This window comes from Protopterus annectens, chromosome 4.part0 (genome assembly GCF_019279795.1).
Source record: "Protopterus annectens isolate FY-2018-M chromosome 4.part0, PAN1.0, whole genome shotgun sequence".
NCBI lineage: Eukaryota > Metazoa > Chordata > Ceratodontiformes > Protopteridae > Protopterus > Protopterus annectens.
This window is the reverse complement of record NC_056733.1, coordinates 60,010,888-60,037,510: the sequence shown is the minus strand read 5'-3', so window position 1 is coordinate 60,037,510 and position 26,623 is coordinate 60,010,888. Positions and strand designations below refer to the sequence as shown.

At 41.5% G+C, this 26,623-nt stretch overlaps 1 protein-coding gene across 1 annotated transcript in view; it reads right to left on the bottom strand.

The window, feature by feature from the left end:
* RPTOR (regulatory associated protein of MTOR complex 1) overlaps nucleotides 1-26,623 on the bottom strand; it is a 5,042,670-nt gene that overhangs the window by 422,011 nt on the left and 4,594,036 nt on the right. The window lies entirely within an intron of this gene.

Genomic DNA, 26,623 nt, shown 5'->3' with positions numbered 1-26,623 from the left:
GCACCTTTCTCCTACCATCCCCTCCCACCACTCTGCCTACCTCTCTTTGTACCTACATTACTTACCTTCGTTCAAAGCACTTTTTCGCTTCTTCCTTCTCTTGTCTCTACCCGCTCCAATCGCCCTGCGGGCTCACTCCGCTCCCCTACCCTACCCTCAAATTCCACCCACCCCCAGTAGCCCTAAACTTATACTTCTATAACCACACCCTCCTACACACACAACAAATCAGGTGGTCCCACCATCATAGATAATTGAGCCACACCTACTCTTCATTTAACCATTCTCTAACCCTAATTAATTACAATCTTAACTCCAAACTTATACCTCTCTTCCTATCCTTGGCCTTTGCTAACTACCTAATATTTCCTTACCAGTTTCTACTATCATGTCTACCAAAACTTCCTCAACCCTAACTAAATTACTACTCTATGCCACACTCTTATCTGTACTAACCCTCAGCATATCTGATAACCTCCTATGAATACCCAAATATTTCTCAATTTAACCATCCAAGAAAACAAACAGTCTTACACACTTTCACATTTACCCATAATAATATCACTATTACATCCACACGTAAATACATACTAGCTAAATACCACAGACTTGCCCACATTAAATACAATACCTTAACAACAAAGAAATTCTGTTACCAAATTAGTAACATACATTATCTTTTTCTTTCACTAAAAAAGCATTCCTTACAGGATGGAGACATACATCCTAATCCTGGCCCACATAATGTCCTATCCACTGTACATCTCACCACCAATCCCTCTATTCCTCTCATTCCCAACAAACACCCCAACTCTCTCCTCATAGCACATCTCAATATCCAAAGTGTGAATAACAAAGTTCCCCATCTTCATGCTCTCCTTGATGTACACTCTTTTGATATTTTATGTTTGACAGAGACTTGGCTAAAATCTAAAACACATGATAATGAAATTATCCCACCAGGTTATGACATATTTAGACTTGACCGTATAAAAAGAAAGGGAGGGGGAGTAGCACTTCTTCTTAAGGATGGACTACAAGTCACCTCTATACCCTATAACCCACCAAAGGACAACAATGATGAAGTCCTTATTTCCAAATTACAGCTTAACTCTAGTAAATCCTTATATATCTTCTCTATCTATCTACCTCCTGGAAACAATATCAGTACACTAGAGGATATTCTTAGCTGGGTCTCAGCATCCTTCCCACAAGAAACTATAATCCTAGGAGACTCTAATAGACTGGAAGAACATCAATACTGAACATCCTACCTCTCATATTAACCTTCAAGGCTTCTCTCAGACCATTACCTCCTCAACAAGAATAAACAAACCAAACAAAAAAGAGAGCACTTTGGATTGGATCCTTATTAATAACTACCACCAAAATTACACAGTTGGTATCCTCCCTGATGATGTAAGTGACCACTCCTTGACCTATATAATCAGGCAAAAGTTTGATAACTTCATATTATACAGACCAACAAGCAATTTAACCAACACCTTTTCCAGAGTGAACTCAGTGCCTGTGATTGGTCTCAATTAAAAACCCTCCCACTTGAACAGGCTGTCAAATACTTTAACTCTAAGTTCTTAGAAATCCTAGACCAGCATGCACCTAAAAGTACTATCAGAACTAGGTCCAGACCTGCCCCCTGGCTTATGAATGAAACCAAGGAAAAAAATTCTCCTCAGAAATAAAGCCTGGTCTAGGTGGCGAACTACCAAAAATACATCATATCAACAAATCTTTAGACATATGAGAAACATGACAAAAAAAGAAATTCACTCAGACAAAAAAAAAAACTTTTACTGTAAAATGTAGCAAACAAACCAAAACAATCCTCAAAGATTTTGGGCAAGTATCAATAAACTCCTTTATCCAGGTCACTCCAGAACACCAACCCCAACAGGTGCAACACATGAGACTCCTATCCAAACTGCCAATGCTTTCAATTCCTTCTTCACAGAGGCTATCCAATCACTAGCCAGTCAACTACCTTCTGATAGATCCAGTCTTCTTAACTCTTCTCCCAGCTGTCTTCCTACCTTCCGATTTCTACCCACCTCAACTAATTTTATCTATAAACTCATTCTAAAACTTAAGCCTTGTACTCCTTCCGCTGACCAGATCCCAGCCGAATACCTGCAAAAAGCAGCTAAAGAAGTAGCTTACCCGATATCCATCCTTATTAACTGAACTACTAACAAGGGAAGTATCCCTGACATTTGGAAAATCTCACATATTATCCCCCTACACAAAGGTGGCAACTCAAATGAATACTCTTATCGACCTATAGCCCTACTATCCCCCTTAGCAAAAATAATGGAAAAATGTATTCACCATCAGCTTCTAAACCATTTAATTCAACATAACATACTTGCTGAAAGCCAACATGGCTTTAGGCCATTCCACAGTACTACTACTACCCTCTTATCTTTTACTGATACCATAAACAAAAACCGCAATAACAATGTTCTCTCTTCCTCTCTATTTACTGATCTCTCAAAAGTATTTGATATGGTAAACCACTCTCTACTTATACATATTCTGAAATCACTCTCTCTTTATACTATGGCTATACAGTGGTTTATTCCTACTTCAGCAATAGGCAACATGCTGTGCTCTGGGGGAATAAACTATCATCCCACCTTCCAGTCTCACTGGGTGTCCCTCAGGGCTCCATTCTAGGCCCTCTCTTATTCTCAATATTTATCAATGATCTCTACCTAGCTATTCCTCAGGCAACCTGCATACAGTATGCAGATGATTCAACTTTAATCTGTGCAGCTGAATCTTCATCCGAACTACAATCCCTAACTCAGAAAATATTTAACGTAGTAGAGACTTGGTTCTTAAAATGTTGCCTCCTCTTGAATCCCAAAAAAACAGATCTCCTTCTCTTTACTCCTACCCATAAATCCATGCCTTTAGATTTCTCTGTTATTTCTAACAATGGCACCCTCATATCCCCTGATTCTACCACCAAACTCCTAGGAATTACAATAGACAATCACCTCAGCTTCGATACCCATATTAATAACACTATAAAAACAAACAGAAAAATGGGCTCCCTATACAGGATCAAATACTTTCTCACTCCAACAGCCAGAACTACTATTGCCCACTCTCATCTAATCTCAACACTTCTCTATGCCTCACCAATTTACACCAACCTATCCAAGAAGAATCTTCTCAGACTAACTACATCTTACAATAACATTGCCAGATTTGCTACTGGTAATCCCTTTAGAACTCATCACTGTCAGAATCTAAAACAACTAGGATGGCTTGAACTGCAAAATCAGCTTCATTTTAACCAACTTACCATTGCTCATAAGATACTCAACCAACCTAACAACACTCCTATATTCTCAAACCTCATTACTCCGTATAAAAATCTTAATACCTTATGCTCTGCTAACAAACTTCTACTTAGCATTAGTAAGTTTAACAACATGGCAGGTAACTCTCTTTTCTCAAACACAACTGGGAAATACTGGAACCTTCTACCTAGTGATCTTACTTCACTTCCTTCCCTACCCCACTTCAAACAAAAACTCAAAATATACCTTAGAACACACTGGTTATGCCCTTGCACCAACCCTGACTAACCTACTACCTCTGTGACTAAATTTCTCCTAACTCCACTCTGACTTTAATTCAATGCTCTTTACTGCAAACTTTGCAAGAATTGTAAACCCACATACAGTTATGATCTACCTCACATGGATATCTTGTTCAATATGTTGTAAATACTCTTATGCAACCATTCTCAGGAATTGTAATACCTGAAAAAAGTTCAATCTACCTCATGTGAATATCTTGTTCTATATTACTGTAAATATTGCTCTGCAATGTACTGTAAAATGTTTGTATCATCTGCGATGTTAACTTGATTGTAACCTTACAAACACGGTTTTGAATTTGTAACCTTATACATATTGGTATAATGGATCTGTCTTGGAGCTTTTCTCCCCGGACCTCTACTGAAAATGAACATATATCCAGTTGGACTAGCCCGGTCAACAAATGTAAAGTAAATAAAATAAAAAAATAAATAAATCTATATATATATATATATATATATATATATATATATATATATATATTACCTTCAGTTTATCAAAATGCCATGAAACCAAAATTCACATACTTAAGACTAAAACACTGAAATCCTACATCAGCGAAACCTAATAATGCTGAAACTTTGAAAACCAAAACAGCTATTGCATGTCAAAAAGGAGTCTTATGAATGCAGATCGTGCTGCATTCAAAACAACAGATTCTACTTTTAAACACAGCATGTAAAACAAATGGAATGGAGATCGCAGTACAGTGAGGACTGGGAAATTTACCCTTTTCCTCACTGTAGTGCAATCACGGAGTTGGTATATATAATTTGCAGGGGGTGTGGGGGTGCAGGAGGGCTTGCCCCCCTGCAAAACTGTTAATAAAGCTACATTTTTGTTTTTCATACACAGTTTCCATGTAGAATCTGTTGTTTTGAGTGTGGCACGATCAGCATTCATATGACTCCTTTGTGATATGTGCAATAACTGTTTCAGTTTTCCACGTTCCGGCATTAAGTTTCACTGATGAAGGATTTCAATGTTTTTGTCTCAAGTATGTGAATTTCGGTTTTATGGCATTTTGATGAACTGAAGGTAATAACACTGAGACCAAACATCTAAATCCCAAAACACAGAAAACTCAGAACATTGAAAGTGTGCTTCATAACATTGAAAACTACAATGCATATGTAAATAACATCCTTTCCACCTATAACAACACCTAACTAACAAGCACATTTTCTACTACATTTCTACAGGGGGGCAAGCCCTCCTGCACCCCCCCCATGTGGGGGGCTCTGCCATCCACACCCCCCGTAAATTAAATATACCAACTCCAAGATTGCACTACAGTGGAAAAAAGTTAATTTCCTAATCTCACTAGGTTAGGAAATTAACTTTTTGCCACTGTAGTGTGATCTTGGAGTTGGTATATTTAATTTACGAGGGGCAAAGTCCCCCACATGGGGGGTGCAGGAGGGCTTGCACCCTGCAGAAACGTAGTAGAAAGGATATTTGTTAGTTAGGTGGCGCTGTAGGTGGAGGGGATTTTATTTACTTGTGCAATGTAGTTTTCAATGTTATGAATCACACTTTCAAAATGTTCTGAGATTTCAATGTTTTGGGTTTTCAGTGTTTTAAATTTTCGATGTTATGGTTTCAATGTTCTGAAATTCAACGTTATGAAATTTCAATGTTATGAAGCAGACCCATAGTGTTTATATTACACTGTCGAAAACTCAAACTGTCAACAGTGTAATAATCGACACAAAAATGTCGAAACCCCCCCTGAACATCGAACACACACAAAAAAAAAAAAAAAACACCCAAACACAACACAAATTGCTCTATGCATGGGAGCAAGCCCCCTTGCACCTCACACACCCCCCCACTACTTAAATATACCAACTCCAAGATCGCACTACATTGCAGTAAACAGAAATCTCCCCTTACAGAGATTTTTGTTTACATGCACAATGACTTTCGCTTTCGACATTTTGGTGCAGACAATATCAGCTTCGATACTGTCTGCCTTCGACATGGTGAAGTAGACCCGGCCTATATACATATATAGCAATAAGCTACACAGATATATGACTACAAATTGAATAAACATATTTTTATCATTAAAAGCCTGCAACGAGCATACAGTTTAAACAACATTTAAAGCATTACAACTTTTACAGAAGCAACAATGTACGACATGCTGAACAATTCTGTGCAGCAAACAACCATACATAAGTCAATGCTAAGATATGTGAAAACATTTAAAAAGCAGCTGCCATAATTACATGCTGGCTACTAGTCTAAAAGGGAAAAAGATTTTACAGAGTTATTAAATGAGCAAACATTTTCCATGAAGCCTGCTAGTTAAAATGTTTCCTGGACTGTTCTGTCAATCTGTCAGCTTTTGAATAATGTGTCATGATAGGCAAATGTTTTGAAATTAGAAGTTATGTACCTACCATAACGTTCCATGTTAGTTGTCTTCTCTCGCCTTCTTTCTTGCTGGATGGGTTCGGAGCCGATCCTCGGCTCGCACTTGCTTTAGCTTGAGAACTCCTTTTACCAGCTCGAGGCAACCCTATATCCCATGATGCAAGGCGGAACTACCTCAGATCTCGTTTAGTAGCTAACCTACCCTGCTAAGGACTAACCTAACATAATTAGGAAACAAGTTCATAAAAAGAGTCCTCATATGAAGGCTCAGGAGGAAAACAACCTGATAGGAACTCTTCAAGATCTGTCCAGGCCAGGGGTAGGTGGGAGGAGAAGACAACTAACATGGAACATTATGGTAGGTACATAACTTCTAAATGTTAAGTTGTCAATCTCATTCTTGCTGGATGGGACCGCGTCCTAGCACCTGTATCCCGGGTGGCTCAATGGAACAGACTCTTGAGAACTGTGGAACCAAAACTGGCCCTATCTCTGGAGGCCAAGTCCAACTTGTAATGAGAGACAAAGGTATGAGGCGTGGCCCAAGTAGCTGCTGCACAAATAGAATCAATGGGTAGTCTATCCTGAAAGGCTGCAGAAGTGGATAGACTCCTGGTTGAGTGTGCTTTTGGTTTAGAAGATAGCTGCTTGCCTCTGAGAGAGTACACAAAGGAAATGGTGGAAGTCAACCATCTGGATAAGGTCACTTTAGAAACTGGAAGACCTATCCTGTTTTCTGCATAGGAGACAAATAATTGGTCCGATTTTCTGAATTGTTTAGTTCTATGCAAATAGTACCTGAGATGACTATGGACATCCAAAAAATGAAGCTTCTGTTCAGCTCTGTCGGAATAGTTTGGGAAGAAGACTGGTAGATCTATAGATTGGTTAATATTGGTTTGAGACACAACTTTGGGGAGAAAGGAAGGGTTCGTTCTTAATGATACCCTGTCCTTATGAAAACCAAGTAAGGAGCGAATGCAGAGAGCTTGAATCTCGGAAACCCTTCTTGCTGAAGTGACAGCCAGTAAGAATATAGTTTTCCAGGTCAATAACTTCAAAGAACATGAAGCAGACGGTTCAAGGAGGTAGTATTAAGGATGCCAACATTAAGTTTAGATCCCATTGCGGAGGAGGATGCTTTATAGGCGGCTTTAGGAGAAACACTCCTCTCAGAAAGGCCTTGCATAATCTATGAGACATAATGTTATTGTCATGCAAGCCAACATGATACTTGGAAATAGCAGCCAGTTGTACTTTAACTGTAGATGACGAGGATCCTGAATGAAAAACCTCCGCCAGGAAATCTAAAACAGAATGTACAGGAGCAGTAAAGGGATCAATATTCTTGGAATTTGCCCAAATAGAAAGCCACTTGCTAGCATAAACAGTCCTAGTGGACGACTTTAAGGAAGACACTAAGATGTCTCTGACGGAGTCAGAGATCATTGGAAGCCTGGCTAGGGAAGGAAGTGGAGCAACCAAGCAGTGAGGTTGAGAGAATGAATGGCCCGGTGCTGCTGACCCGACTGGTGGATAAAGAGATCCGGAACTGGGTCCAGATGCCAGGGCTGCACCAGAAGGTGACGATGCAGAGACGGAAACCAAATTTGTCGAGGCCAATAAGGGGCAATGAGAATCAACTTGGCTCTCAAAACGGTGGCTTTCTGAATGACTTGTAGAATCAAGGGAAAGGGAGGAAAAGCGTACAGAATTCCTCGGGGCCAATCCTGGGTTAGAGAGTTTCTCATGGGTTGGCCTGGAAGGGGAAAGAGGGTGAAATAATCGGGGCACTTGTTGTTTAGAGGAGTAGCAAAAAGATCGCAACAAGGAGTGCCCCACTGCAGAAAAATCTGATCCACTACAGATTGATTGAGAGACCACTCGTGAGGCATCAGAATGGATCTGCTCAGCCTGTCCGCCAAGAGGTTGGACCTGCCGGGGATGTGCGTTGCTATCAGAAACCGATGAGAGGAGATTGCCCATTGCCAAAGTCTGAGAGCTCCTCGACACAACGGATAGGACCTGGTCCCGCCCTGCTTGTTGATGTACCAGACCACGGACATGTTGTCCGTTTGTACTGCAATAGTCCCCGTGGGAAGAAAGTCGTTGAGGGCCTGCAACGTTAAAAGCACCGCTCTCATCTCCAGGACATTTATGTGCAGATGGTATTCTATGGGTTGCCACGTCCGCTGGCCATCCTGCACTGATAATGCCCCGATCAGAGAGGCATCCGTAGTGACTGTGGCAACTGGAGGAGGGGAAACAAAAGGTCGGCCCTGATGAAGAAGAGGGGAAGATATCCACCAATTCAGATGAGTTCTGCACGACTGTGTGACTAAGATTTCGTGCCTCATCGGGAGACTGTGGTACGACCACTGCGTGAATAGCATCCACTGCAGAAGACGCATGTGGAAGCGAGCCAGTGGTAGTAGAACAATGGCCGCAACCATAAGATCTAGAACCTTCAGTATAAATCTGGCTTTGACCTTGTTGCTCTGCAATAAAATCCGAACAAATTTTTGGATGTCCAGAATTCTTTGATCTGTTAGTCTGGCTAACATTTTGACGGTGTTTAATTCTGCGCCTATAAAGGTGATAGATTGGCAAGGCAGCAGAGAAGATTTTTCGAAATTTACTGAAATTCCCAAACTCCTGCAAAGCTGTAGAGTGTAGTCTCTGGTCTGAAGAAGCTGACACCTGGTGGTGGCGGAGAGGAGCCAGTCGTCCAAGTAAGGAAACACCTGGAATCCTTGACGTCTCAGATGAGCTGCGACCACTGCCATGCATTTGGTGAACACTCTGGGGGCTGAAGTGAGGCCAAAGTGCAGGGCTCTGAATTGGTAATGACTGGTCCCTAGCCGAAAGCGGAGAAACCTTCTGGAGCGCCTGTGAATCTTTATGTGATAGTACGCGTCTTGAAGGTCTATAGAGCACATCCAGTTGTCCTTGCCCAGAAAGGGCAGAATGGACTGAAGCGTGACCATCCGGAATCTTGCCTTCTTGACAAATCTGTTTAGACTGCTCAGGTCTAATATTGGTCTCCAATCTCCCGTCCTTTTGGGGACCAAAAAGAATCTCGAGTAGACGCCAGATCCTATCTGGTCTGCCGGCACAGTCTGGACAGCTCTTTTTTCTAGGAGCTTTGAAACCTCCTGTTCTGCCAAATCCCTTTGACCGGGTGAGATGTCTGGAAGGGATTGTTGAGGTATGGGATACCTTCAAGGGGATTTTGTAACCCTCGGATATGATCGACTGTACCCACATATCTTGTGATAGGGATTGCCAGGCTACTGGGTACAGCAAAATCCTTCCCCGACTGCCTAAGGGTGGACAGTCGGGCAACACCTCAGGGATGCTGAAAGGGCTTCTCAGGAAGAGACTCCCTGTTGCCCTGGTTCTGAGGACCCCCCCCTGCCTCTAGGGCGTCTATTGTTGTTACCCCCTCTGCCTCTGGGGGTAAACTGACCACGTGTGTCCGGTGTAGCTCCTTGGGATCTTCCCCTTCTGACCCTTGGGATATGGTCTAGAAGGAGTGGAAAACGGACTCCAACGGCAGAAAGAGTTTTACCGTCCTGCTCACACCTGGTCAAGGTATCCTTCACCTGAGGTCCGAACAAAGCCGAACCATCAAAGGGGGTATTGGTGAAGGATGCCTTAAAGGGGTCCGCAAAATTACAAAGCCGCATCCAGGCTTGGCGTCTAAGAGCAACTCCTGTGCCTGCGGCCCTGCTCGCTCCATCGGCCGCATAGGATATGAGCCGCATGGAGGAGTTGGATAGGGAATTCAGGATTGCTAGCTGTGAGGCAATCTTTTCTTGAGCCCCAGCAGCAGAAGGATCCTGGACCACTTCACCCAGTTCCTTGAGAATATCTCTTTGAAGCCTGGTAAAGTGACAAAGGTAGTTCAGCGCATAGCAAAGGTCGCTGAAGAAAACATCCACTTTCCATACCTGTCCATGGTCCTAGAATCCTTGTTAGGAGGATGGACAGGTACTGAAGGATCCGCCAGTTCCTTCTTAGTGGCCGCCACCACCATAGCATCCACAGAGACGCCTTGGAAAGAAGCTGTTTGAGCGTAGGGGCCGTGATAAATTTGGATGGACTCCTGGGGACAGGTTCCACAGAATCTGGAGCCCACGCCTTCCGAGCCACTACCTGCATAAGTGGGTCGAACCCCAGGAGGTAGAGGGTCGGGATCCAAAGCCTCCAGGTATACCGACTCATCCTCGGAGGGATCAATGGATGGCCAATTCCCCTCTGTTTGAGGAGCTCAAGGATGTCTGAAAAGGAGACATCCTCAGAGGGGGAACCCTCCGACTCATCTAAGTCGGTATCCGATGTAGTAGACTCGGGAGTCTGTGTGTTTCCTCTTACGTCCTCTTCCGAGGGGTTCACCTGCTGGATCAGGAGAAACTTCGAAGAGGAGGAAATTCCCAATGGGGAAACCTGGGGCGATGGATCCCTGGGCCTGAGAGCAAGAGGCTGGCAAGAGGTGTCTACAGGCACTGAAGAGGGAGGAACTAGAGGGATGGACCGTTGACCTGGCTCAGAGGCCAGGACACTCCTCATCACCTCAAAGGCTCCGGAGGCCGGAATATCCCGATCCGAGGATACAGGAATTCCCGGCTCCACTGAGAGGGAAGGCTCGAGGCCGATGTCGGTGCCGAGCCCGAGAGGGAGAGCGGGTCGGACAAGGGTCCGATGCCACTAGCCCCTCGGAGCCGACAAGGAAACCCGGCGACGGATCCCTCCAAGGAAGGCCTCAAGGAGGAGATCGGAGCCGAGGACGATGGAGCGAAGGTTGTATCGGCGCGCCCGAAACAGTCGCTGTCCCGAGCTCCGAACTCTGGTGTGGAGTCGGAGGAGGAAGTTCAAGGGTGAGACAATAGCGAAGTCTGTTGAGACGGGCTATGGAGCATTTGGGCCAGTGCCTGCGACTTCAACAGCCTGCTTACCACCCTCTCTAAGTCGTGGTCAGACAGCCTGGAAGATCTCGAAGATCGGCTCCGATGGCTCCGCTCCAACAAAAGAGGAGACCCCAGAGCCAGTGGATACTCTGCAGAAGGGGACCGAGATCTCTTGTCATCGGGAAGTCCCTGAATTCCAGATGGAGCTGAAGGTTTCTCGGCTCCGATGCTGGATAAGGTGTCGGCTCCAGCCGGAGCCGACAAGGCCACAGTAGACAGGGTGTCGGAACCAGTCGGTGCCGAACCCACTACTTTGAAGTAGATAGATCGGTTCCAGCCGATCTCAGCCACAGGAGGAGGCTTGGATACTGAAGCCTGAGCCTTCTGTGGCTTAGAAGGTTTCCCAGACCCTGTTTTAGAGGGAGAACCTTCTGGCTTAAGTAAGCCACGGAGGATTAGCTTATTCCTCCGTTCCTGCAGGACTCTCTGGCTAAAAGAGTGACACAAAGCACAGGAGTCCTGCAGGTGCAAAAACACAAGAAGTGTGACCGTCTGTCAGAGACATTTTCTGACAGCACGAGTCACACTTCTTGAAGCCTGAGACCTTGCCTTCCTTAGACATTATCCTAGGAGGAAGTCACACACAAACCCCAACAAACACACACAATTAATCCTAACACACAACACACAGGTAGGGATTAACCAATGGGGTTTAGGCCTAACTAAACTTTTATACTAAAGGAAATAAAAAGTTTTGAAATATAAGGGAATAGGGTGGGCTGTAACACACTACTAGACTATAAAAATGGAAACAAGGGGGAAATAAAACCCTAACTAAGCTTTTCTCTTTTGACAAGAAAATTACTTACCTCAGCTGGCAAAGGAGACCTCTTTCGCTAAGCGGCAAACGAGATCTGAGGTAGTTCCGCCTTGCATCATGGGATATAGGGTTGCCTCGAGCTGGTAAAAGGAGTTCTCAAGCTAAAGCAAGTGCCGAGTCGGAACCGAGGATCGGCTCCGAACCCATCCAGCAAGAATGAAGGTGAGATTGACAACTTAACATCTATATTTTCTTTTAAATAAATGCAAAGGACTAATAAAGTACAATATTCTTATCATTTATAAAAGTAAAGTTACCAAGTTATAATGTGATTTATTAATGTTCATACCTCTCAAATGACCCTGATTTTGACTCATATTTTTGCTCCATCTTTCATAAATTTTTTTTTTTCAAATATAATTTTTATTGTTTTCACATAAGTCACAACATACCAGTTCATGGAATGTGTACAACAGTGATAACAATCGACTGGATATGACCGATTACAAAATAATAGCCTGTTAACAAGAAGGATACTTCTTTTACAATAAACATTACTTGAAATAATAGTGTGTCATGTCTTAACATTTGTAAAACAAATGTAATCATTTGTTGAGTATCCTTTATTAAGGCTGACCAGCTACAACTATAATGTACAGAAAGGACTACATTACTTAATTATATACACTACCTACGTAATGATGTCACTGTACTGTCTATTAACTCCATCTTAGGCTTTACAAAGATAGATGTACAAGTTCACTAAAGGAAGAAAAGTACAACAAAGAAATGGGATGGTTCTTATAAGATCCTTAGTGTTGTATACTTAGGCCCGTTCCTACAATATCTAATGTTTATTTATCTAATAATATATCCATTAGCTTCTTCCAGTATTCCAGGTAGTAGAGGAGTTTACTTGGGCTTTTGTAATCAATTTACTTGCTAGTATGTACTTCATGGCTAAGAGTTGAAACTCTTCCCATGATATTTCTGACCTAGCAAGCCAGTTTCTTGCAATGCAGAATTTTAATAGGGCACATAAAGCTATTGTGATGTGTTTTTCCATAAGCATCATGCTATCCGGCATTATGTGAAGTATTGCTGTTTCCCAAGACAGTGTTATTTTAGTGTATCCTTTTTTTGCTATTTGAATCTTAAGGAACACCACAGCTTGTAAACATTTTTTGCAACTCCAAAATATATGTTATGTGTCAGCTATTATCATGGGGCAGAATGGACAGTATGATGAGTTAGTGGGATTGATTCTATTTAGCAGAACAGGCGTGTGATAAGCATTATTATTAATCATTATTTGGGTATATATCAACTTTTTAAAAGGGGACAGTTCCAAGGTGTGTTTTATAACTGCTAAGTTTTGTTTTACTGAAATATTACTGTTTTTTTCTTCCCAGTATTTTGAGTATAGTAGTGTGTTCTGGCATTCGACTGTTGTTATTAGTTTGTAAGTATTGGATAGCATTTTAGTTTTGAGTGTTAGTAATTTTAGGATTTGTTGTGTTAAAGATATGTCTAGATCCACCATCGCAATGTTGGAGGTTATCAAATTGACTACGAGTATTATTTGCCTAATTATTATATTTCTTATTTACTTTTAAAGTGGACCTAATAATGTCCGAGGAGTTTTTCAGCTGATAAAACTCCCAGATTGTGCATTTTTTTATTATTGGGTATTCATCTAGATTGAGCATGGAATTTGCTAACTTTATGTTTGGATTTAGACGGATTGGTTGTAGGAAAGTGAGGGTTTCTTTAAGTTGTAGAGAAGCTATTAGTTTTTGAAAGGTTTCAATATTATTTTTTATTAGAGGGTGAACTTTTAATGGTTTTAGGGTTCTATGTCTCAAAAGGGGAAAGGCTTTGGGGTTTATGTTTGATGTGAGTAAGTGCTAGCAATAAAGTTTAACCCACAGTGGTTGCCATGCCTTATTTGTTATTTGGGTGATATGACTAGCACTTATAATCTCGTAATACAGTTGGAAGTCAGGTAGTTCAAGTCCTCTCCTTTCCTTAGGTAATGATAGTCTGCTATAGCTTATTCTAGTACTTTTAGGAAACTAGATGAACTAAGCTAGCTGAGTTTTCATTTAAAAAAAAAGCGAACTAAAAACCGATAACAAGTAAAGAAAAAGAAACCACTCGTGCCTGACGAAAGCGCTTACTTTTTGTACTGAGTGTTGAATTTTACTTCAGTAAATTTGTTGCTGCTCAACGAGTGGTTTCTTTTTCTTTACTTGTTATGAGTTTTCATTTTGTTGAAGAATTTATTTGGTATAATATTTATGGTAGCATTTAACTGGTATAGAATGTTAGGTAGAATGTTCATTTTTTGTATTGCTGCTTTAGACAGGGGAGATGGATTTAGGTTTTTCCATCTGTTTATGTTAATTACCACATTAATCCATGTTTTGTGTAGGTTATTATTTAGTGTGACTTGTTGAGAGTGATTAAAGTTCCTTAGTAAATTTTTTGACATTCTTGTAAATCATGGAGGATTACATTCAGTCAGTAATATTAGATGTTAAGAGTTACATGCCATCAAATTGTTTAGAAAACGCATGCTAATGCAAAACCTGTCAATTTATTAAGTGAATTAGAATAATACTTTAAAAAACTAGACCTGACTTTTGACAGTTGTCCTGCCATTATTTTTTACTTTGTCCTTTTGTTTTGGGCAAAGAAGTTGAGAGTTGTGTTAAATTTGAAATGTTCGTTCGCTAACTGAAAGACAACACCAGAAGATGCGTTAAATGGCAGCTTCTAGAGAACTACAACCAATACTTGTAGGAAGTCCAAGACAGTGGGTAGCCATTTTTCTTGATGAGGATCATCTATACACTGTGAAAAATCATAAACTGAAACAGTTTACTAAAGGGTATACATTGCAATGAGACATGTGACATTACTTATGACATATGTCATATTTATCTTAGACTGGGGAATCACAAGACCATCTGTTTCGTCTTTTGGCTTATCCCGGTTAGGGGTCACCACAGCGGAACTCCGGTCCGCTAATGTTTGGTAGTGTATTTTTACGTGCCGAATTACCAACCCTGATGCACAACCTTCAATGAAGGGAAGCCCATTCACGCATGCCTCCACACAGAAGATGCTCTAGCTGAGAATCGAACGCGACAACGTCTTGCTGTGAGGCGACAAGCTACCGCAGCACCACTACTGCGTGTAATCACATGACCATCTGCGGAATTTAATTGTTAATATAAAAGCAAAAGAGGTGGAAATATATTCAGAGGAAAATAAATCTAGCTTCATAGAAAGAATCTGTAAGCCCTTTATCTTGTCAAAGAATGATGCATCACATTTCATCTTCACAGCTAGTCCAATGATGTTACCAAATGCAGAATAACACCCTCTGACTTAGATAATCAGGAGGGTCATTTGGTAGCTTCTAAACCTACAGAAGACTACAAATGTCTTTTGGGGAATACTTGTGGTACAATATGGCCTAAATCAGCATGCCCTGCAAGCATCAATCTGGGGAGTGAGGCCTGTGGAAAAGTAGACGCTGGTAGAGTCTGTTGGGTTGAAGTTGGGATAAAATGCACTAACATTGGGTGCATAGATATCAGACCACCCAGGCTATCTCTAACATGACCTGTTGCTAAGCTTATTGGGTTGTCAGTGTCAGTGGGGAAAAAAGCTACAACAGTTGAAAGCTGTAGCTGGTACTTGTGGGAAGGAGTTGACAGTCACTGCTGGAAAAAACGGAAATGTCAGCATCAGAAACAGACACTAGGATTATGCTGCAAAGTAATGCATCAATTATGACACTGGGGCAGGTGCAATTAATGCAGGACTTTGAGGCTGCAGAGGTACTGGCTTTGGGTCAATCTGCTGAAGGAACAGCGATGCTAACAGCAGGGTAGTCACAAGGGTTGTAAGTTTCAAATTCAGTAATTATCTGTCACCAGTAGTGAACTGTTTGTCAAACAATATAATGGTAAATGCATGGGAGACATGGCAAATTTGAATGGTACACCAAAGTTTGCCTGATGCCCCTTTGTTCTGAGGACAGCAGACTGAGTCACCATTTCCTCATTTACTTCCAAGCATGGCAAATCATCACTGCAGACAACTCTGCTTAGTACTTCTGGGAAAATGGGTCTAGCAAGGATCTCATCTCCTTTGGGTCTAAGAATGTCAATGTGGGAACTTATGCTATTCTTCTCTGCTTTTTCAACAATGCTATGCATCAAGACTGGCTTCTTCTTAGTCTTAATTATGGAGAATGTTCATGGTGAATTAACTCTGTGAAAGAAGGAGCAGCTAGGGGCCTTTTTTATTATGGCATTAAGTTGTTTTAAGGAGCCCTGGAGCAGAAAGACAGCCTCTGGGTGTGGGAGAGTGCTATGTCCAAAATGTGGTTGGAGTCTTACTCTTTTCAGCCTACATGAAAGCACCCTTTGCATAAACAAAGTGGTGAGTTTGTCCCAGCATTTTTTTCATGTAGCATAATTAAAAACCTTACTTATGGAGCAGTCTGCTATACTACCTCTCTCACCAAAACAGAAGAAGGGCAATAAATATCAGACAACGTGAATGCCTGCTGCTGAGGGCAATGCATCAGTCATGCAGGTACACTTTGACCAGTGATTTCAGTGTGGTGTCACAAAAGGTTAATAGATTTCAGGACTTGTGTGCACAGGAGGAGCTAAAAAAAAAACACAACTAAAGAGTAAAAAAAATGTATGAATAGGATTTAACTGGATGAAGACAGCAAATTCTAACACTGGCAATGAAGGAAACAAAGTTTTGTGAACAAAAAAAATAACCTGAAAGCCTGAGTGACTTCTTCGGTGTTTGAACTCTTGCACATTTGTGTGTAGAGAAGAACTGGAAAGTGAAGAACCATGCAGCAGCTTTGGAACTAGGGTATTCTGCAACATCCTAAAGTAGTTCCAGGTACTAGCTGGTCCTGCTGCCTGCCTCACATAATCCTATTTATTGCTGAAGATGCATTATTTCTTACCAGATATGGGGACTCTCTGGATAATTCTGTTGTTGCCAATGACAGAAAAGTAAAACATATGAATTTCAGAGCCATAATTACAGTGGCCTAGAAAATTAGTTGCTGAAATATGTAACAAAGAAATCTTTAAAAATCTTTAAAAGAAAAGATGCATGACAGAATAGGAATCACATCTTGGTATAGTAAATTGCAAGAAAAGAGCACAAAGCACAATGAACTGGTCCAGGAATATTAACACATATAGACTGCAATGTGAGTAATATGTAGTGTAAGAACATGCATTAATAAGATATGTTAACTCACACAGGAGTCAAGTGGATAGAATTTTGTTTCAAGGAAGCCATGTACCTGATCTGTGTAGATCATCACCTTGAATTTATTAGCATTCATTAGGTGAGGAACTTTAGGGTCTTTCCAACTGCTGCAGGTGTCGGCAGTCATCTGCAGTTCAAGAGGCAGGATCTGCCCTGACAAAGCCAAATTGGGAGCATAACAGATGCTACTGAGTGCTTGTGCGAGCACAATGACGTCTAGCTTCTCAAGACAAGGCATTCCTAATATTCTCATGTCAGACAATGTCCAAAGTTCAAGAGTGTGGAACTGGAATTTAAATAATATGAACATGACTGGAAGTTCCAGCATGTAACTACAAGCTCAAGAAAAATAAAATCTAACTGATTAGTGGAGAAAACTATCCAAACAGTGAAAGTTCAGAAGAAAAAGAGCTCCAGCAATAGTTATAGAGACCATCATCTTGCAATTCTCCAATTCTGGAAAGTTCTCTACAGAATCTCTATCTCTCATCAGCTCAATGGGCAGAAAATAAAGAGCAAATTACTGATATCTACAACTTCACTAATGTCACGGAACTTAGGCTACAGTATAAAGAAATTAACAAAGATTAAAATATTACTACGACAAAAACTCTAAATGACCTCCAGAACTGCAAAGTGGAGACAGAACAAAAATCCAGGATTCTTGGCATGAACAACAGCATGAAAATATTGTAACTAGCCTTGAAGCTCCATGGAAATTTTATGTACATGAAGGAGAACACACTCAAATGTACAGAAGAATGTGAAAACATCTCTTCAAAGCAGGCTTGTCTAGACTCAGAGTCAGATACAAACTAAGAAAGCACAGAATTAGAAAGACATACTACAGATGTGTAAGCAAGTCTCACACGAAGGAGATATTCGTGTGGTGTTGTTACCTCTGAGTCATAACTGTCCCAAAAGGAAGATACAAAGAACAGAGAACAGTCCTGTTAAATATGCTAGATGTGGAAGATCAATGAAAAAATAAGCCACGTAAATGGAAAGTTTGAGAGATGATCATGATACTAAAAACTGAAAAGTTACAATCTCTACAATGTTTATTGAATGTAAAGATATGAATGATGTAAAAGACCCACAATATGCTTTGAGTAGAGTTAAAGACAACTTCAAATTATCAGTGTACAGTAATGCAAAATACCACAAAGAATATTTATAAAATAGTATATTCTCTAACAACAAAAAGGGGTACTGTATATTGGTACGTATATTTAAAAACTAGAGAGCTCAGAGATAAAACTGTGGCACATCCCTTTCTGGGAGGTGGTCAGTAAAAGAACGTACGAAGGCTGGTCACAGTATCCAAGCTGCCCAGCCTTTACTAGCATACTAACAGACATTGCAAATGTTACACACAACAGACGAATATCACCAGAACACATACAAAAAGAAGAAAAAAAGGATTAACATCACCTCTTATTTTTTTATATTCTGAATCTTCAGCAACAGTTCTAGGGCAGACAATAAGTACAAAAAAATACATTCTGTACATGCAGACCCCTGCAGTATACCTAGTTGCAGCATCAATAACTTCAAAGTCATACTTGGCCAAAAAAGGACAAATTCATTTAGGATCTGTGAATGCTTTCCTAGATCCTTTCAATTTGGTGAGACTGGCTGCAGAGAAATTTTTTCAAGAGTCTTGGATAACAAAAGCAGCCTAAAACTGTATGACATAGGATAGACAGTAAAGACACCCAAGTATCAACATAGCTATAATGTATGTCATTGAGTGGAATTCTTTGTGAGGGTGAAAACAATACACTTTGGGTCTCCTGGATTCATGCTGAGTAGCAGAAATGCTTAAAAAGTTCATGTTTTTACAGCTCTGTGCTACACAGTGATAAAAGCTTTGATGAAAACCAAGGCGACTTGAGTTCAATTAACAGGCACAGTTACCAGAGGAACTAATGGGGGAAGATGAGAATGAGTGTCTGAAGCTGGCCCACCCATCATGGGATGGAGAGTGATGGTGGTTTTGGTCTGCTGCAGAGGTTTAAGGCATCAAAAGCAACTAAGACCAGGACATGGACCTGAAGCTACAAACCCATTTTCAGTAGTCTTCAGTGCACAGGTCTGTGGATGACTGCACACACACAAATTAGGGGATTAGGGGATAGAGTTGTAAGCCCTCACAGTGATATGATTGCGTACAGCTGTCAAAGGTCAGGTTAGGGTTTACTATCAAAGCAGCCCCCCTCACCATTTGGAAGGCTGTTAAAAAATCTAAAAGTTTGAAATAAAGAAGTAAAATCTGGGGTGCTGGCTGAAATTCCTGGCAGTATTACTGCTATCCTTGGAACATAAGAACTAAAAGTGTGAACATGGAAGAACATGTACTAATCCTGAGGCTGTAGCATTTCAGGATGTCCCACCCTCCTCTGAGGCACAGGAAAATTGGAGTTAGTATACAAGTATCAGGGATGTGGGGACACAGCCCTCCACATCACAGTATGCACAGGGTTAAAGTCCCACTGCAAAAAACAACAGCAAGTTTCAGAACTGCTTTTTCTATGGAGTGGAGCTTCTTTCCAAAGTGTCAGGAACAAAGGTCTTCTTGAACCGAGCAGCTTTGCCTTTCCAAAACATCCACCAAGAGTTATATGCTTTGCAACAGTGGAGGAGTAAACAAAAACTATGGAAAAGGCAAAAGTACATACACAGCAACATCTGCTTTCGCAGTTGGCAAACACAAACTCTGCAGAGGAAAGACTAACATGATGAAGTCAAATGTTATAAACGGATGAAAGCGCTCAATAAACGTTATTTAATAAGTTTGTGTGCTGGTTGTCTCTCACTGGAGTGTGTCTTTTTGTTTCATTAGTGTGTGTATAGGTTATTTGGTTGCTTTACATGCTGAAAGTCTGTTTTACAAAGGAGACCTAAAGTTGAGTGAAAGGCATTGGAACTGGCATCAGCTACCTGGTCCACCACTTTTTCAAGATATTGTTGCAGGTGGTTTCCCACATATGCTCAAATCACTAGTGGATACATGAACTGTTGGCCTGTAAAAGATATGATGGGAGTTCTTACAAGTATTATACTACTATGAATAATGAATGTGAAACTGTTGCTTGAGAACTTTGGGAGAACCTGTATGAGAAGGAAACCATTAGGGACTGGAGCCAATTTCTCTTACCTACTGTGAAGGATAATGATGGCTCTACCCTGACATCTAATGAGCATACACATATTCCAGAAGTTTCTGTACTTCTGGATAGCTGAAGCCTGTGGTTTTATTTTGACAATAAACACAGTCACTTGCCTAAGACAGCTGTAAGAAGACTGAAAATTTTATAGGAAAAAAGTTGAAGCTTTAGTAATAAGTATGTCTCTAACCAGGAAGAGAGAATACTGTCATGGGCTATGCCAGTCCGGGTGCCTGTCAATGTTAACACTGACATGTCTACAGTGGGTTTTGAACAGCACAAAATGATCAAATGGATGCATTTATGCCAAAAATTATCTGCTACGCATAACTCAGTTTCTTTGTGTTAATATATACTGCATCCAACCACAAAAAGCCTGGTGTGTGTGTGTGTGTGTGTGTGTGTGTGTGTGTGTGTGTGTGTGTGTGTGTGTGTGTGTGTAAATACACTGCTGGTACAGAAATCTCCAGAAAACTCTGATGAATGACAAAGATGCAACTAACTGTGAATGCAACCACAGACTACAGCACCATCAGTCCAAATGTATGAGTGTTTGGGAGGCCCATGGATAAGAAAATTACCAGGATCTGTATTAAAACAACAGTCACAAAACAAAAGGATAAAGTTGTAGCCAGAGTGTTAAGAGAATTTTGAGCTAAGAGAAACATCCTTACTGGTCTTCTATTTTTAAATAGGGCTCCATTGATCATTATACAACCATCATCCTGATCTGCCTCATTTGTAAATCCATGGAATGGGTTATAACTTGACCTGATAATCTAAGATATAAAAAAAATCTCACTAGGCTCGAACTTCAGCAGTTTGGCTTTGTGAAGCGAAGGAAGAGTCTGCCTTTTTGACTCAAGATGCCCAGTCTGCCTATCTGGACTGCTTTAAATCTATTAAGATTCATCCTTTTACCCTGATCCTGGGCGACTTTAACTACCCAAACATAGAATGGAAGAACTACTTATGCCAGAACACAAATGCCCAAAGATTGCTCGATTTTGTCAATGCAAATGCCGTGGAACAGCTAGCTGATACTCCCACATGATGTGATAATATCTTTGACTTGGTATTAACCAATATGAGTAACCACTATAGCATCCCTATAGTATCATCCTCCCTGGTAAGATCTGACAATAAAGTGGTCATTTTCAAAGTCACCATCTCCCCCGACCCCCCTCTAGCTAGGGTCAAACAAAAAAACTTCTCCAAAGCTGATTACAACCTCCTGAGGGATGGTATAAACAGCTTCACAGCCCCCTCCCCCTCTGTAGGAACTGGCACCAATTTTCAAATCTACAACAAAGCACTACATGAGCATTTATATGGATGCATGGAATCAGGAATACCCAACAGGACAAAATCATCCTCCGCATGGAAGATTAAACCTGTCTGGTGGACATCTACAATAAATAAACTCTATAACAAAAGGAAATAAATTGCTGTCCAGGACTAAGAAGGAGCAGTTGCCCTATTGGAAGCAATCTTTCCTTAGCCTGAACAAGCAAATAAGAGCACTAGTGAAATCCTCCAAAGCAAACTTCCAGTCCATATTGGTCACTTCTACTTGAGACAACCATAAGGTCTTCGTCACATATGTCCGCAGTCTCAAAGGAAGCACCCAGATCTGCTCAGAACTGGTGGTCAAGGACACCACATACACAAATGCCGTGGATATAGCCAACCTGCTGGCTGACAGATTCAGTAAAAACTTCACCCCTCTGTCCCCCCCCCCCCCCCCCCGATCAGTAAATCTGGACATCCCCAGTACCTGCCCACTTCCCCTTATATCCAGGGAACAGGTCATCACTGCCCTCTCAAAGGTAAAATATACAGCCTCCATGGGACCTGATAACATTCCAGGCTGCATTCTACATGAACTCAGGCAGGAACCTGCAGCACGGATACTGGCTTCATCCCAGCTGAGTGGAGGACAGCCACTGTCATCCCTTTGCACAATGGTGGCGTGTCCACCAATCCGGGAAATTATAGACCCATCAGCCTAACTAGCCTACCTGCAAGGCCATGGAACGGATCATGGACCTCATTAACAAGGACACTGGCAACCTCCAAACAATCGATCCCACACAGTTTGGCTTTGTCATGGGGAGCTTATGTCTATTAAATTTGGTGGACATCTTTAAGACAGTCACCAAAGCCATGGATGAGGGGTAGATGGCGCACACCACCTACCTTGACCTGGCCAAAGCCTTCGATACTACTCCCCACTCCAGCATAACAGATGAACTCTCTCAATTAGGCATCAATCCTTATTTTACCAGATGGGTAGCAAACTGGCTCACTGACAGAACCCACATAGTCAAAATATGGGAAGCCACCTCAAGCAGTAGACCCATAACAAGCTGTATACTCAAGGGATCGGTCTTGGGGCCTCTGTTATTTGGGATATATTTTTCTGAGGTACAGGCCAAAACCACTGTGCTATGGCTGACTAAGTTTGCAGATGACTGCAAGCTGGGCGCCGTCATCATTTCCTCTAGTGATGTGGACATCCTCCAAGAGGGTCTCACCCAAACAAATGACTGGTGCCAGAAAAATGGCCTCAAGCTGAACACCAAAAGATGCATCATCATCCCCTTTGGGGAGAGTGATGTCCCCACAAATTATCACATTAATAACGTCTTAAGCATGCAATCAGTCATGAGGGATTTGGGTACCTAGGTTGAAAGCCACCTGACTTTTGACCACCATGTTGCTTCCGCTGTATGGAAAACTTTCTACATGGCCCACCTGATAAGTAAGGGTATCACATCCAGGGACAAGGTCATAACATCCCTGTATTCTTCCCTTATAAGGCTCACTATTGAGTACAACGCCCCTTTTGGCATGTACCTCGCAAAGCACAAGCAGCAGCTGGAGAGTCCACAGAGGTTCCTCACCAGAATCCACGGCCTCAAACATCTACCATACACAGACAGGCTAAAAGCCCTGTCCCTCTACTCAGTTTCATACAGACTCCTCAGAGGTGACCTCTGTCTGGCATACAAAGCAATCTCAGACCTCGCCTTGATGGGACTGCTGCATATCCGCAAGTCAAGCGCCACTCGAGTAACACGCATGCCCAATCTCAACCTGGTCAATAGGACTTCTTGGTGGGACAGGTTTGTGTCCCAGAGACTCCCCCATCTGTGGAATAGACTCCCTCTCCATCAAGCAGAGTACCTCATTATCCCCTTTTAAGCACAACCTGGATAACTGGATGGGAAACAGAAAATACACCCCTAGGATTCCACCTGTGTCCCTGCTGGTCAGAGGCATTGGATGCTGACTTGTCTAAACATGGGCTAAACTCTAGGCTTATAACGGCCTTAGGGCCAATAGCGTAATAACTTCCTATGATCCTAATGAATCTGGTTAACTTTATCAAAAGGATTACAGAGGCTCTTGGCAGTGTTAATGCTTTTCACACATTGTATCTTGATCAGGGATATTCAACACTATTCCATACACAGACTTTGTAATTAAGTGAAATGCTTTAAAATAGATTCCCATGAGATAAAATGGATAAAGTGGCTAAAAAAAACAGAACCCACACAGACCGAATGGCAGGCAACTCACTGCATAGTACGAAGTTACCCAGTGGTGTCCTCCCAGGCTCAGTGTTGAGATTCTTCCTTTCAGGAATTTGTTTCTCTAATCTCCAGACCAAGAATCAGAACTTTTGGCTAGCCAAGTCAGTATATGATTGCAACTGTGAGTTACTCAAATTAAGGTTGAAGCAGTGATGAACAAGAAGTTATCTGCAGAACAAAGAATACAAAATGAATCCAACTCCAAAGAACGTTAGGAACGCCAAAACTTTTATTGTAACAAAGCTTTCGGATAAAGGATTTTTATCCGAAAGCTTTGTTACAATAAAAGTTTTGGCGTTCCTAACGTTCTTTGGAGTTGGATTGTTTTGTAAACTGTGAGTTACTGTCATGTCCCCTTTCATATCCAAACCCTTCATCAAGAACTCACAATTGTAAATAAATGGTGTACTTAGAATGGGGCTCAGATTAAATGCAATGAAGTGTAATATTATCACATTTTGTAGACAACAGCTCCTCTCAGCATATAGTACAGCCCGTACCCCCTTACAACAATGAAGGGCCTTGGAACATGGATTTACAACTTCCTCTCCCTTCAATCATGATGAGACAGCAGTCAGAAATTCTTTCTACTTAGCACAGCTAACTGCAACTATCATCCAGATATAATAAAATCACTTTTCACTTAAATTTAGCACTGATTAGGCCAATTGCTGAGAACAATGTCCCCTTTGGGATGTACCTTATCAGACATATCAAATAACTAGAAAGACCCCAGAAGTTCCTAATTAAAAATATCACAGGCTTAAAGACCCAGAACTAATAAGAGAGGCTGGAAGCACTGTCCTTCTATTCAGTATCCCACAAACTACTGAGGAAAATCTGTGTCTTGCCTTCCATACCATGGAGACCCAGTTGTCTTGAAACTCCTGCATCTCTGCAAGTCTAACAGTTCCATAAATACGACAACCAAAGACCTAAACCTTCACTTGCAGATAAATAAAATAGGATGGAAAGAGAGATTCATTATGCAGTGCCCCCCCACCTGTGGAATAGATTGCTCTTGCAGGTTAATCAATGTGGTACACTGGCCTGGCCTTCCTGGAAAAAAGGGATACAGCCTGAGTGTGGATACTGGGAAAGAAGTAAGTGGTCATAAGTTTCAACTGCACTGAAAATCCTACGAATCCTATGAATCTTAGAAAGATTGTTTAAGTTGAAAAAAGAAAATGAACCTATACTACTTGCCCTTAATCTGCTAATTAAGATTAACCCGACTACTTCTAAATTAACTGTGGAAATTATTTTGGTTAGATTCCCAAGAAAAGTAGACCCAACTCACTATACTGATTAAAGCAGATAAGATAAACAATGGCATATTAGTGTGTAAAATAAAATTAGCTAAGGTCTCAGCTCTGAGCAACTCTACACAACTATGACTGGAAAGGTGGCATAAAAAAACGTGCATATCTACAATAGGGATTTCAACCTCTCTGCTGAATTACTGTCACAAGGCTAGAGCAAACACACCAAAAACATGCAGGTGGAGTAGAAAAAAAGGCAGACAACATGGACAGTCTCAGTTCTCACGGTCTGTCAGGGTTACAACAAATGAAAGGCAGAAAAATGTGTATAAATGTAACATTCGGCTTTGTATTAGTGTAGCACCTCACAGGATGTGCAGCAGCAAGTCCACCTAATCCCTGCTCTCCATCCAACAATCAGTGACCTGTCAGTAAACGCAAGTAATGTTCATACTGATGGCGACATGAATATTCATTGTCTATTCACAGTTTGCCATTTTCCTCAATGTAGCGGGAAACTATGAACAGACCATGAATATTCATGCACATGCTGTATGGCTGCCAATCATGCATGTTTCCCATACAACGACACGGCCCTTTCACCTGTCAATCACGAGCATCACGACTACACTTCCCCAGGACAGCCTTTGAGATACAACAGTACTACAAAGCCACTTATTCCAGGTCTTTGAGTACAATTCTAACTTTGTGAAAAGAAACAGTGTATGACAATGCACAGAAGTAAAGCATGTCTGCTGCGCCACACCCGCCACCCCCCCCCCCCCACACCAGACAGGCGGAAAGCCCTGTCCTTCTACTCAGTTTCATACAGACTCCTCAGAGTCTGGGATACAAAGCAATCTCAGACCTCACCTTGATGGGACTGCTGCATATCCGCAAGTCAAGCTCCACTCGAGTAACCCACACACCTGATCTCAACCTTACATACATGCAAGCATTAAAACATTAGGAAGGGTTAGGGAAAATGTAATGTTAAAAGAAAAAACAGTGCAGCTGCTTAACATCAAATAAACTACTCAATGAATAACATATAAACAATGTGGACCAGAACTTTACACAACATGTGAACAAAGTAGAAAAGGCAGCTAATTAGAACAAAGTGACACTCCACTCCAACTACCTGACATACTGATTTAGCCCTAACTCTTGGTTATGACAACTTAGACCAAATTCACAATGTTAAAACAAAAACCTAGAAAAAAAAGTTGACTCACTGTACCAGACAGACAGTGAGTGTGTATGTTTGTTCATATAACAGAAATGATAAGGTGGGCCTGGTACACTGCTGCAGTCTACTAGACCACATCTTACCTCAACTATAAACACACACTAAAGAAATAGAGGTACAAACATGCAAAACAGGAATAGGACAATCCTGGTATACTGGCAAACTGCCAGCAGTACTGATACATATCAACCTAAGAAAGCTCACAGCGAGCTGAATACCTAAATGGAGTCTATAAAACTGAGCAGGACATAGCCGGAGTAAAAAGCACCACAAGTAC